The sequence below is a fragment of the Pteropus alecto genome, unplaced genomic scaffold, assembly GCF_000325575.1.
Source record: "Pteropus alecto unplaced genomic scaffold, ASM32557v1 scaffold14, whole genome shotgun sequence".
Taxonomy (NCBI): domain Eukaryota; kingdom Metazoa; phylum Chordata; class Mammalia; order Chiroptera; family Pteropodidae; genus Pteropus; species Pteropus alecto.
In genome coordinates this window covers 11578047-11592802 of record NW_006436810.1, presented here as the reverse complement: position 1 = coordinate 11592802, position 14756 = coordinate 11578047, and positions in this window count along the sequence as shown.

Sequence of the window (14756 nt, the reverse complement as noted above, 5' to 3'; positions counted from 1 at the left end):
TATATCCATCATGTTGAAAAGGGTGCATTAGCTTTTACAGTTAAAGTTCTCTTTTCTAAAATTAGATGTTTTATTTCATTTACTAAATTATCACATCAGTCAAGAGACGAAGTTAAGTTACTGAGAATCATGCTGTCTGTGAATGGGTTTTTCAGGACTACTTATCACTTTCTTGACATTGCAATAAGGACTGTTATGTAAGAATAAGACAAAAGTGTCATCCTGAATACTTAGAGCTAATTCACTATTGAAGGTAAACGCTTAAAAAAAAAGAGCAAGAACTATTCTCTTGATGTATTTTACCAATAACTTCAGAGATAAAATGATTCCTAAATGAGTTTAGATATTATAATTGAGGGGCATCGAGGTTTTAAAACAAACAAACAAAAATATTTCATGGGATCAGATAGGCACTCCTTAGACCAGAAAGGATATAATGCAAGGTTCTGTGGTTGCAGTTACTCCCTGGTGGGCTGGCAGTGCAACAGTTCATTTATCAGGAATGTATAATGGGAGGCTGTTTTAAAATATCCAAGTGATAGATAGTCCCTTCCTGTTTTTAGAATAAATGGCTTACTGTAATGGTGGAAATTACAGCCCTTGTTTCAAAAACTTCTGGGAAAATGAGCCATCACAAGCCTTTAAACCCATTTGTCTATTGCTTATGGCTTTCTTTTCCCTCAAAATTTATTTTAGTAAAGGTCTAAGCAGTTTTTAAATGGTAAAAACTATGTTTTCCAAAGACAATATTTGTGCAAGTGTAAAGATATGTTTTAGTAATTAAGATATGCTCATGTTCGATAGCTAATTGATCAAATCTAGAATAGATGACTAGAGACTTGATGATTTGGGAAAGAAATTCCCATGATATTCATACTACTTACCTTGAAATTATGACCACATGGGCTTCACATTTTAAGGGACATTAGAAATGTTAATTATTTAATGTTGCTATATGAATATATATATTCATTCATAGAATAAACTTAATTTTTATTATAATTGGCAAGCTTTTTAGAATAGAAAATTATTAACTCATTAAACAGCATTTAGTAACATTTACCAAACATTAAAAATCGAACAATAATAAATAACACCTAGTGTTCACAGAAAATACTTTTTGTAAAAATTGCAAAATTTTACACTAATTTGATTCAACTTAAGTTTATGGTATATTTACACAGGAGTATTAATATGTAAATAAATGTTTAATGCCAGATATGTATAATTCAATATTTGCTCTAAGATTAATTTATAAATACAAATGTAATATTTTTAAGAAGCAAGTTTTTTCTTTTGCATATAAAAGGGTGAAAGCACATGAACTATTTAACAATAGAATGAATGAAAGAACTATTATAGATAAGGTAATGGCTTTGTTTAGCAATTAAGTGATTAAGTGTGGATTAAGTATTAGAAACAGTAATGGCTATTAGTCTAGTAAGAAGATAAATTACTTTGACCTGTAACTTACTGAAAATGCTTTTTAGAGGACAGCGTATTTTAGCTTAATTTTAAAGGAGTAATAAACTTGAATAGATGTGGATAATCTTGATTAAATGTAGCATTTAAATATCAACAACCATTCAAACTTGACAAATGTGTCAGTAAAAAGGGATCATGACATTGCATAAGGTGCTAAGTTATTACCAAACATTCTTGAACACAGGATTAACAGTTTTGGGGTATAGAAATTTTGTATTTGATTTATTAAACTGTTCAAAATAAATGATAGTAACACAACTGATGGTGCTCATTTTCCTAAATATAATTTATTCATTTATAATGTATATAATAAGAATTGCATTTTAAAAAGCTCTATGAAGTAACTTTGTCCATGTATTTCTGTTCATAAAGTAATTATTTTAATTTCAGATAAGTTTCTACTTTAACTTTTCTCACAAAATCTGCCAACTATAATCTCATTCCATTTATTTAGTAAACCAGTTTTCATAGCCTGGGAACAATTGAAATCTTGCTGAGACTGCTGTTTTCTATCTGAAATCACATAGTTTATACCGGGCTTTTTTTCTCTTAATGTGTTTGGGAAACATATACATGACATCAAGTGTAGTAGCAGTTTGTTTATTTTTATTGCTATCTAGTATTCCACTGTGTGAATGTAGCATTATGACCATTTAGGTCGTTGTCAATTATTTTGTTGTTGTTGCTTTACATAGTGCTACTATTAACATCATATTTGTATGCAAGTGTGCACTGTTCTGCTGGGAATGTACCCAGAAGTGAACTTGCATTATGGGAGGCTTGCGATCTGCATTAGTAGATGATGCCCAATTGTTTCCAACATGATGGAAACGCTTTACATTCTGACAAGTAGGTTTAAGACTTCCAGGTACTCTACTTGCCGTAGAACACTTGATATCATCAGATTTTGGTGCAGTGGTACCTAATTGGTTTTAATTTACATTTTCTCTGGAAAGTAATGAAATCGAGCACCTTTTAATGAACATTTCATATTCTTTAGTAAAATGAATGTTCAAGTGTACACCTATTCTGAGGGTGGGGTTACTCGCATTTTTCCTATTTATTTACAGATATTCCCTATGTATTCTGGATGTAAGTCTCTTGTCTATTATGTTTTGCAAAAGTAGAAACTTCTGTTGGAAAAATGATGTCTGCTTTGTACTTGCACTTTCCCAATGAAATTTTCTGATGAACAGAAGTTTCTGAGTTTAATGATGTAGAATTCATCAATAATTCCTTTTTTATGGCTTTTTTTTTTTTTGGCCAAAATCATGCATATATTCTGAAATACCCTGATTTTCTTTCTATCTCTTCATTTCCTTTCTGCCTCTTCATGTGATAATTTTCTTATGATTTATCAATATTATTTTTATTGATTGATTATCAGCTTATAATTTCAGCTTTATGGCTTCTTCAGAGTTTCTTCAGTGTTAATTTTTGAGGGAAGAAACAGGCAGCCTTGCTATTGCCATTTTGGCATAAAGTTAAAAAAAAATGACATTTATTTTAAGAAATTAACATTTACTGGTCATCTATTACATGACAGTTACCCAGGATAAATTACGAAGATATAATTGCAAGATAGACTTTCCTATCAATCTACTTATAAACAGGAACAGATAAAGATGTGAATGCAATGAAGCTATGTGTGTGTGAGTAGAAATTTAAAAGAGCGTCATTTAGCCAAGCCTTGCTGATGTTGGAATGTGTGAAAAAGATTTCTAAAAATGAGATTCCTCTTGACTTTAGACTTGATGTTTTCTTTCCTGATATTAGTTCTGAAGCTGAAGAAGAGTTGGTAGTGAAGCACATTGGCGTGAGTTATCAAATACAGCACCGGGTGGTGAAAACCTGAGCCCAGGGACATCGGACGTTAGGCTTGATTCTTTTCATTTCTATGAAGAATAAATGAGTTTTCAACAAATATAATTAGTCTACTTATACTAAGATCCAACAGGTATTGCATTAGGGCAAATAAGAATCACTTGATTTTTAAATTAACCTTTAGTCATTTAATATTCACTAGATAACCATTACTGAGGTAATTGTGCATGTTTTTGACATTCTTATTCAGTCTGACTTTCTCTGCCACACACATCCAATGTACATATTGTCGTTGATATTTCTTCTCTCTCGCTAATTAAGTGGTAGCCATAATGAATTTACATTCATATAACAAAACAATATATGAAAGGCGAAGAGAGGGGAGAAAGTTTTCTGTCCTATTAGAACTCTTGGATATTAAAGTTGGGGCTAATATTTGGGGAACCTCAGTTATAATGGTCCATTATATCTCCAAAATAAAAGCTCCCAACCAGGAACCTAATTACTCATAAAGATTCCTTTTGGAGTAGCTAGTCAGAAATATTATCTCTTAGCAAAAATGATGCAAGAAAGACAAACCATAATCTGCTTATTACTCAAGCTCTTCTCTCCACTTGGATTTTTGTCCAGAATATTCCTTAGTAAAAGGAATATAAATTCCAATAAGATCATGAACTTTCAAAGAGCCATAATGTGTTCTAATATATGTACAAACACACACACACACACACACACACACGCGCGCGCGCGCGCGTGCGTAGTTCTCTGAGAATCATTTAAATAACATAACCTTTCCGTTTTCCATTTTAAAGAACAAAACAGAAATGGGCGATGCAACACTATCACAGTGACTGAGGTGAAAGGCAGAAAGATGTTAGTTGAGAAGGACAAAAACTGTTAGAAATATGACTGTGAACTTCTCCACTTTGGAAACAAAGATTGGATTTGAAAAGACATCAAAACAAATACGAACTCACCAGGGGTTGATTGTGTTCTCTACAATCTTCAGAAACACATCAAAGAAACCTAACGAGCAACTTCAAAAGCCTGTTAGTCTCACTGCAAGCTGCAGTTTGGGGAGAAAGGGTCTGGTAAAGGCCTTATTGAGGAAAATGACAGGATCCACAGAGAACAAGAGGAGATTGACCTACAAACAATTTCTCGAAAAATATCACCAAAAGGTAATACAAATTTCACCTAGAAATTGAAATAACACAAAAGTGTACTCTGGTTGCAGGAGGCATAAAATAGAAACAAGGAATATAAACAGTGAAAGAAAAACTCAGTCTGTTGAAATTGTGTCCATAAAATATATAAACTACGAGAGGTTTGGTAGATATATAACAAAGAAACAGGAGAATGATTACAAATATTTAACTTGAATTCCAACGAAAATAAGATCAAACTGAGTCCAAGTGGCATTATTTTAAATAAAAAGATTTGCTGAATATATATGAACTCATTTAAAAACTAAAACTGAACACCTGAAAGTATTATCTTGTATAGCAGATCTCCAGAACTTCTCTTATGTAACTGAAATTTTGTACCCTGTGAGCATTACCTCCCCATGACCTAGAGCTAACAACACTGTATTGTATACTGAAAATTTGCTAAGAGAGTAGAGCTTATGTTAATTATTCTTACAAAAAAACTAATAATTAGAGGGGGCTGGAGGAAATTTGGGGAGGTCATGGATCTGTTTATGGCCTTGACGATGGTTACGGTGTCACTGGTACGTATTTATCCCCAAACTCATTGAGTTATATATATTAAATATGTACAGGTTTTTAAACGTCAGTCATATCTTTTCTAAGTGGTTTAAAAAAACTCTAAAAACCTAAAAGCATACCAGGATTTGTGGAAGATAGGACCTAACTCCTTTGTTGTTGTTTATTTTTAATTAAAAAAAATAAAAACAGGTATATATGGCATTCTGATTACATAATGAATGCTTGCTCATTTTAAAAAAGTCAAAGAACATGCAGGAAAGGCATAAACAGTACCAGATAGTCTATTGCCCTGAAATAACTACTACTAACAGACAAAACTTGAGCAAAAACACGTATGCATGAAGACATGGTTTTGACAATACTGTTGATGTGCTTTATCATTTGTTGAAAACAGGGTGGATCAGATGCTGTGGTGCTAGTCAGATATCTCTTTTGAGATCCCAGAACTTTTCTCCAAGCTGTCAGAAGTGTTGCCTTGTAACGTCTTACAGCTGAGAGCATCCCCAGGGATTATTTTCCTTAAGGGAGCTTTTTTGCTCAAGGCTTTACCCCTCTCCAAGCAAGGGCTTCCAACATTCATTCATCAACTGTTTGATGTGGGTGTGAGACTTCTGGTTCCCTTGCCTCTGTTTGAAATGTATCTGAAGAGTCTTCTAGGCTGAAAACATCATATCAGATCTGCCCAGGCCTCTGTTGTCCCTTATCACAATTCAGTCTCTTTCCTCTGTCTCATTCTCCCCCATCCTTATAGCTTTTGTTCCTGAGAGAAGACCCTCACCGTGCAAATCTCTGATTTAGCGAGTGTTTCCTGGAGAACCTGCCCAGTAACAGTCTACCAAGATTGGTCCTTGGAACAGACTCTAAAGCTGGAATTTTGAGATAGATCACAGGCTGGCTGGTGATGATGAGGACCCATCTCTGGTGGTGATAAGCAGAGTACTGATAACCGTTGGAAGAGGAACGCAGAGCCTTTGTGAAAACTACTGATGGTGAAGCAGGATGGAATACCTGCAGAAGCTCGTGCATGGTGGTGTAACACATCAAGCTTGGGAGGTACTTTTAAAAAGATATGCTTCTGTTTCCTCGTGTGCAAAAGAATGTATTTACCTAGAAGCGTTTCTACGGTGTAGAAGTAGACTGATATGTATAAAGTGCTTAAATGCGTGACTACAGAATAATAAACAATTCGTAGATATTAGTCATTATAATGATTATTATGAGACAGGTTAATTGCTAAAAGCTACATCCTTTAAGCATCATTTTACAAATAAGGAAATTAAATATTAGGGATGTCAAATGGTATTCTTGCGGTGAACGAATTTTAAGTTCTGGTTTGAAATCTGGGTTTCCCTGGCGTCATAGCTAGAGACTGCTTTGCAATTATTGATTTATCTCTATTTCTATGTTACAACCTCTAGAAGCTTCGGGTGGTTGAATAAATTAAAATAAATTTATTTCAATATCCTTCAAAATCAATGATTGCCTAGAAGGTGGATTTTCACATATTCAGTTCAAGTAAGAAAAGTTTTATTAGGATTTTATCGGTAATAATTGACTACCCCATACCGCGGTGTAACCTTTGTCAGGTATTTGGTTGGCAGTGTACTCGGAGTGAATAAGGAAAAGTTGCTAACTAGCCTTAAAAGCTATGAACAGTGACCTAGCATCATGGGAATTGCTCACGGGTATCAGTCAGTACGCAAAACCATATACACGAGTGATTGCCAAATGTCTGATAAACTGAAGTTCCTTGGAGTTGTTTTTTCCTAAAATTAGGGAATCTCAGACGTGTCTTTCATGCATTATTTGTTCTAGCTTAATGGCCAGTTATGTAATAACACATTTATCATGGCATTTTTGTTATTCTAATATTAATTTAGAGAATAATTTTATCACTTGTAAATTTTGTGTAGTTCATCTCCAGTGTCTATCTTGGAAGCAACACAAATTAGCAGCTCAGCTAGGCTGGTGTGGGGTGAGCTCAGCCACTTACTAGTGGTGTAACTTTTGATAAGTTAATTCCCATAACCTCAAGAAACTTCAGTTTCTTCATCTATAAAATGAGGTTAATAAATGTGATGTTTAAATCAGTTAGTACTTCCATAAATTAGAAGAATTTCTGGTACATACTCCATACTTGCTAATCAGTACTTGACTCAGAGCATGAGTTTGGTGCGGGCCGTTTGGCTTAAATTTTTACATGTGTGATGGGCAGAGCACTAGCTCATGTCTAATGCCAAGAACCTGTGAGTATGTTCGCTTACATGGTAAACACTTTGCAGATATGATTAAGACTCTTGAAATGAGAAAACGCTCCTGGATTACCCAGGTGTGCCCAATGTAAGCACATGAGTCTGTCCTCAGTACCCAGGTGGGCCCAATGTAATCACAAGTCTATAAAAGAAAGAGGGCTGGAGACGTGTCAGCTCAGGAGATCCAACGATGTGGTGAGGGTTGGCGTGAAGTGGTCACTGGTTTTAAAGCTGGAAGAAAAGGTCATTTGACAAGAAATGCAGGCAGCCTCCAGAGACCGGAGAAAGCAAGACAACAGGTTTTTCTCCCAGAGATCCCAGGAGGGAACGCAGCCCTGGTTTTAGTCCGACGAGACCCATTTGGGCCTCTGACCTCCAGAACTATAAGGTAGTACATCTGCATGGTATTGAGCCTGTAACTTCGTGGTTCTTTGTTCCAGCAGTGAGGAGAAACGAGTACCACAACTGTGGAGTATTTAATTAACCCTTTCCACTGCAGTATGGTATTTTAAAAATGGAAAAGCATAATAGTGTGTGCTTCTAAAGTGTGTCCTACGTTTTCTCACATTCCCTGCAAGCATCTCGGGTAGTGTGTAGTAGTCCCCTTGTATTCCAGAAGTCGGCCCCCGCTGCTTTATGGCCTTCCCTTATCACAGTTTTTCCAGGCAGCTCCAAATCACTAGCCTCTAAGAATGGACAAATATTTTTTCAAAAATGTTTGTTTGTGTCAAAAAATAAGCTAAGAAAATTTCTTAACCGCCCTTGTTTTCTGAAAGAATGTACCTTTTAGGGCCAAATGTGCTAATTACGATTAAGCACTGGAGGCATCTGAGCCATGGATTTTGTTTATAAGAAGTTTTGTGGTCACAGGTTATATTTTTTAAATATATGGAGAACTATTCTGGTTTTCAATTTCTTCTCGAGCCCTCGTCCAAGTTGTGTTTTTACACAAGAAGTGCCTTGTGAGCTGGGTTGTCTTGTCGTTAGCGTAAAGTTGCTCATAATAGTTCTTTAATGAGCTTTTCTCAAAGAGTGCTTGTGATTTCCACTGTCATTCCTCATGTTTGTAATTTGTGTTCTTCTATTTCCTGGATTAGTTTACATAGAAGTTTATCAATTTTTACCAACTAAGAAACTCTTTACTCTGATACAGATTTTTATAGGAGCCTTGAATAAACAATTGTTCAACATATTTGCTGAGTTTATATCTGACTCTTATATGTTGCCTCCTACTTCAATCTCATTAAAATACTTTAAACAATAAAAAGCCACCTTTTGGCAGCCTGGGGAGGATCTCTATCATATTTACTCCAGCTGAACATGGCTTTACCCATCAGCACCCTTGAGCACCTGAGGAACATGTTGATCCAGGTGCTGTCAACACATTTTAGAATCTCATCAATTTGTGATCTCTGTCTATATGTATTTCAAACTATAGTCATTCTAATATAGGACTTATACACTCTTTAAATGACAATTACGATGTGCTGTATGTTTTTCTGATAGTACCATGAGTCTGTAAGGTATCTGTGATATTACACAGGTGAAAGTTCTGTACGTGTTGCTGCAGAGAACCCATACCTGCAGCACACGGTCTCTCTTAAAGGCTTTTGCAAGACCCAGGCCATGTTTCCAGTGAGAAGTCGAATGAATTGTTTTCTTCAGCAGATAATTCTTCTCCAGTTTTCGGTGATCTATTAATCTTTTTGTATAAGATAGTTGAATGGGCTATGTCATCAATTAGATGGTATTCTCTGCATTGCAGATTCAGAGATAATGCATTTATCGGTAAGGGCAGCTTTGGCAAACACTGTCCTGTATTTTGCATGTTAATTAAGGTAGCAAGAAGCCATTGCTCTTTTATGAACCCAGCAATCAATCTTATATGTATTACTTCCGATTTTATTTCTAAGTCGCTTCTTTTACAACTGGAACACTATAAGCCTGTGAGCATATAGCTTTTTGTGGAATCATTCACTTTGTATTATCCAAATTGGATCTTTTTCCATTTAAAGTAAAAAAAAAAAAAGATAATTAAAATTAAAGTTTATTTCTAACGTTGGCAAAATGTGTTTAGATAGAAATACTAGGAAAATAATCATAAAAGACCACATTAGAAAAAAAAAAAGAGTAGTTTTTTTTCCTGTTGAAATCATTTATACGCTAAATGAAATGCTTTCTTGGTTGAAAGAATGGTCTACCAATAGGTCAAACGCCAGACTCCATATCAAGTGTTCTGTCTTTGTCTCGGATATAAAAATGGCTAGAACCTTGAAGCACTATATGCCATATTTCAAATTTACATGAGCTGAGCCCTCACCTGTGGTAAAAAGATAGTGAGTAGAGAGAAGGGAGAGAAGAAATGTTAGTGTAATGACAAAGGCGACAGGTTTTGAATTTCATCTCTCTGGTTTTGAAGAGCGGGAACCTGTGCTCTTGAGCAAGCTTCCAGTCCACTCCTAAATTTTCTCTATCATGGAATAGGATGGTTACTGTGCTATTCTAGAAGACAAACTCTGTGGCTTAATTAAGATTCTGTAAACGAGGTGAACAAATCAGTTTGACTTTTTAAGATGAGATCCTTTTTGGGGGAAGTAATGGAAACACTAAATTAAGCCCTGACACACACACACTTTTATGTCATAGATGGCTTCAGGGGTGGGCCAGTTAGAACCACAACGTTATAAAACTTTGACGGGTTCCTTTCTTTCACTGTTCTGTTATCCTCACTTTGGGTTGCTTTTATGCAGAAAGAGAGGATGAGGGAAAGCAAATGAGCAAGATGTTAACCACTGGGAACCCAGAAAACAGCTGAATGAATTCTAACCATGACTACAATGAGTGAAAAGTGAGAAGTAAAAACATGTAGAATTGTCTGTCTTCTCTCTCAAAGTGATCCTGCTAACAAGCTATGAGATGATGCCTTTTTTCAACGTCTGACTTTTTTTGATCAAAATGTGAAATTAAAATGATCTCAAATAGTTTCTATGAAAGTGTGAAAGCATTAGTGTCTAACTAGTATAATATTTCATTGGGGCAACATGTCTTCCTCCTAATGTTACCTAAAGGGTTTTTTTTCTAAGTACTTACGGATTAAAATATAAATAACCAATTGTTTGAAAAGCATAAGTCAAAAACACTTGTACAGATTTCTAACATTTTTATCGAGCCAAGTGTTTTTATATATTGAAGTACACATTGATCTCAATATTGATAATACATATTTAACCAAATATTTGACTTTTTTATTTTTTAGCAAATTATTTGATTATCAAAATGAATTGCAAATCTGTTGAAATGTCAACTCTAATGAGAATTTATAAAATATATTTTGATAAAAAGTATGATTCCTGGAGGAAAAAAACATTGATATTTTATGCTCTTGCTCAATGATAGAGTTACAAGTGTGGATAAACATGCACAAACTATTTTGGTTTGGTTTTTCAGGCCGTGTGGATTAGGAATGAAAGGAAAACCATCTTTGCTTCACGGGAGAACAATTATCCTCCTGCAAGAGTACACTGCAAATGGTAAGTTGATCCTTGCTCTACACTTCTCTGCTGGATGGAGGTAAGTGAATTATTATTTGTTAATGCCATTCGTGTTTGAGAATGTCTTATAAACAAAGAGCAGAATGACTGAGTTCTTACAATGAATTGCATACCACAAATGGGAGATCAACCACTGTCCTTCACTTCTCTGCTGGATGGAGGTAAGTGAATTATTCATTCATGCAACTAGCATTTGAGAGTGTCTTCTAAACAAAAAGCAGAATGACTAAGTTTTATGAATGAGTTGTGTACCGTAAATGGTGAGTCAACCTTTCTTCTACACTTCTCTGCTGGATAGAGGTAAGTGAATTATTTATTCATTGATGCACTTAGTATTTGAGAGTGTCTTCTAAACAAAGAGCAGAACGACTGAGTTCTTAGAATGAGTTACATCTCAGATAACAAATTAAGTTGTTTAAACACAAAATGGATTTGATAACAGAATGCCTTATTTCCTTTTAATCAAGCAATGAAATCTTTTCTATTTGTAGTAGAATTCCTTGAAATGCTGTAATCATTATCCAGATACAGACTGAAAATTACTATGAGTAACAATTGTTCTTAGATTTCTCTTGTTTTAACATGAATAGTGCAGAATCAAGTTCAACACACACTCATTGTCTTTGGGTATTACTTAAAAGTTTTCATTTCGTATGTGCAGTGACCCCTGATGCTGACCTCCTGGAGTTAGGCCAGACCTCACAGTTTGAGGACAGTGTCCTCCACAAGATTTCTTCTAACTTCACACACCAGCCACACTCTGAGATTCCTAGGGCCACCCTCACTCTGACTAATGGACTGCACATTCAGGGCTTCCCACTAGCCCTTCGGGTTTGATCATTTCCCGGAACAATTCGGAACTCAGGAAAGCTGTACTTACTGTGTTTGTTTTATAGCAAAAAAGATACCAATTAGAACCAGCCAAAAGGAGCAATGCATGATGTAAGGCCTGAGACGGTCCCAAATATGTTTTCATTGTTCTCTTCCCAGGAGGTCAGGACATGTCGCCGTGGTATTGATCAAATTGATGTATAACCATACACATACATTATTGCCAGGCAAAAAAAAAAAAAAAAAACCAAAAAAAAAAAAAAACCTAACCCAAGCTTCAATGTCAAGCTTTTCTTGGGGGTTCATTACCTGGTTAGAATTGATTAAATTATGGGTCAGAGGTTGAACTCATCTCTCCTTTGTTCAGAGATTGAGCTGACATTGTATGACTCAAAGTCATAACCCTCTAATCACATGGTTGGTTTTTCTGGCACAGCCAGCTCGTCTACTGCATCATCTACATCTTAGTTTAAACTATCTAGGGTCCAGTGACTCCCTGCCTGTGGAATACATTATATACCCATTCACATTATCTGCCTTGGTTCTTATTACCTATTTCTTTATCATATATCATATCCTTATGACCTGTCTTCCATTTCTCTAATAATTTTGCTTCAAACAGCCAAGTACTCTGTTGCCAGAAGAAAATGTTTCTCCTCAAAATTCCTTTGTATCTCTCTATTGACACGTAATGTCAGACTTCCTTATTCGATGTTGAAAGTTCTTGGATTGATCCATTAACAGAACCCTCCAAATGTTTGCGTTCTACAACTTCATCCTCTAGCTGATAATACAAGATAAATACTTGTCCTGCGTTAAAGTTAATTTGATATTTTGCATTTCTTATTATATTTAGTGTCTGAAGTCCATGTGTTGTCATCTTATTAACCTTGACTTCTAATAACTTCCCATGCGTATACTACATATGTGTCTAGAACAGTGTCTGGCATATGGTAGTCCTTAAGCGTAGATGTCTACAGTGACTAATTCTCAAACATCAAGGACCAAATGTCTTTTAAATTCACTAAATGATGGCATTTGCCCAGACTCACCACAGTACAGGGTCTCTAAACATAGGAAGAAGTTTCAGATACTAAACGGAAATGATAAATGTCCAATCAATCCATAAGTATGGCTACAAACATTAACATATACCCAGATTTCCATATATATGGTCCCTAAAGTCAGTAACTTTACTATCAACTTGTCCCTGAACTATTGAAAATTTTCATAGATAGCCCGAAGGCTTATTACTTTGTGGAGCTGCAGGCTAAGTATCTCTGGGTAGTATCTATTCCTCATTGTTTATGCATGTCTATAACCTACTTATTAAATGATACAATTAATCCATTGGTTAAAAAAAATACCACTAAATTCACATGTATAATAATGTGTTGATAGGGAAGAAAAGTCAGAGTTGTAAATTTTGTTTCCAAAACTGTGAGGATTGGCTGACTTTTGTGTTTTTTCCTCTGTCCTTTATTTCTTTGTTCTTTTGCCTAAATTTAGCCTCTAAACTGGTCAATGTCTTTTAACCAATGAGTCTTTAAATATTCTGCTTCGAAATGGTCTCAAAACTTTTTTCATTACTTCCTAATATTGCGTCTGATGGTAAAAGAAGACATGTGGGTGAATCTAGATCCCATCCATTATTTCATTTGTATATTAGCATTTGGATTTTCCTTTAATTTTCATGGTCATATACCTTACTGACATAGAATTTTTCATTGTTGTTGATTGATCCATTTGGATTGATCCAATCCAAACTAAAATTTGTCATGTGGTCTCTGATAAAGGGATACCTCTCACCACCATTGAAATCGTGGAGGGCATTAACCTACAATATCCCCCCTCCCCCCCAGTATTGGGCCAAAATAAACACCAAAAAATTCCTTTTTAAAGAGTCTGTTCCTCTCCAATCCGACATCCACAGATCCTTGAATAAGAAGCTCTTGATTAATTCAAACTAGAAATCCACCTTTATAAATTACTAGATTACTTCCTTTATTGAACATCAAAGAGTTTTTGATACTATGATATTTAGCATTTATTCCATGATCTATATACCAAAAAGCACTTTTTAGGAAAAAAAGGAAAAGATAAAAAAATGATTCGGACTACTTGAGCTATAAGTTTCAATCCATTAACTAGTGAAAACATATGGATAAATTCATCTCAATCTGGATTTAAGTCTTTTTTTTCAATCTCATGTATTTTTTAGATTGTTGTTAATTTAAATTACCAAGTCCTTGCAAATCTTATAGAATGAAAGACTTTTTTCTACAAGGCTCCCAGGGATACTTTGTCATCTAAATCTAATGTGAGTTATAGGGCTATAGTCTATGGGATTGCTGTCAGGATGGCAGTTTTCCATTACGAGTTTTCCATATAGGTGGTAGATTACAGCATATTCAATCAAGGCAAGAACAGAGTTGTCACTCAGGGAGGAAGGGACTTCTCTAATTGCCAAAAAAATATCACCAGGACTTTGAAACTAGGAATACTCCAAGTCCTTAAAAATCTCTTTTGTAATTTTCAGAGTATCTCACCTGATAAATACCCACATTTTCAGAGGGGACCTTATGAAGCTGTAAATTACATTCTGGCTTCCTTTGAATTGGTACAGGTATTTGCATAAAGTATTATAGCTCTGTAAATGTTATGAAGATTCTTTTAAAACACAGGAATCCCTACTGTTTAGACATTTCTTTATGTTAAGAATTTAGATATTAACATTTGTTATTCTTATGGTTATTCAACCACCTCATCCTGCAGCCATATAGTTCTTGATGAATCTCAAAGCTTTGCCTTCAGGAGAGAATTTAATTTATGTGGCCCCAAGAGATGATGTGATTAGCTGTCATGCTAATGCATGCATGTGTACAGTGTTACAGTATTTGATTATTAACTGATTTGTACTTGTCTAGTCCGATTATACCAAGTATTCACTTCCAAATATTACCTATTTCTTTTAATTTCACTTCTAACAATCTTCTGTCCATTTAAATAGTCCTAAATCAACTCTAATTAATCTGGAAAATAAATATATTGGGTGAAGACTGGGTGCCTTATATAATTTACTG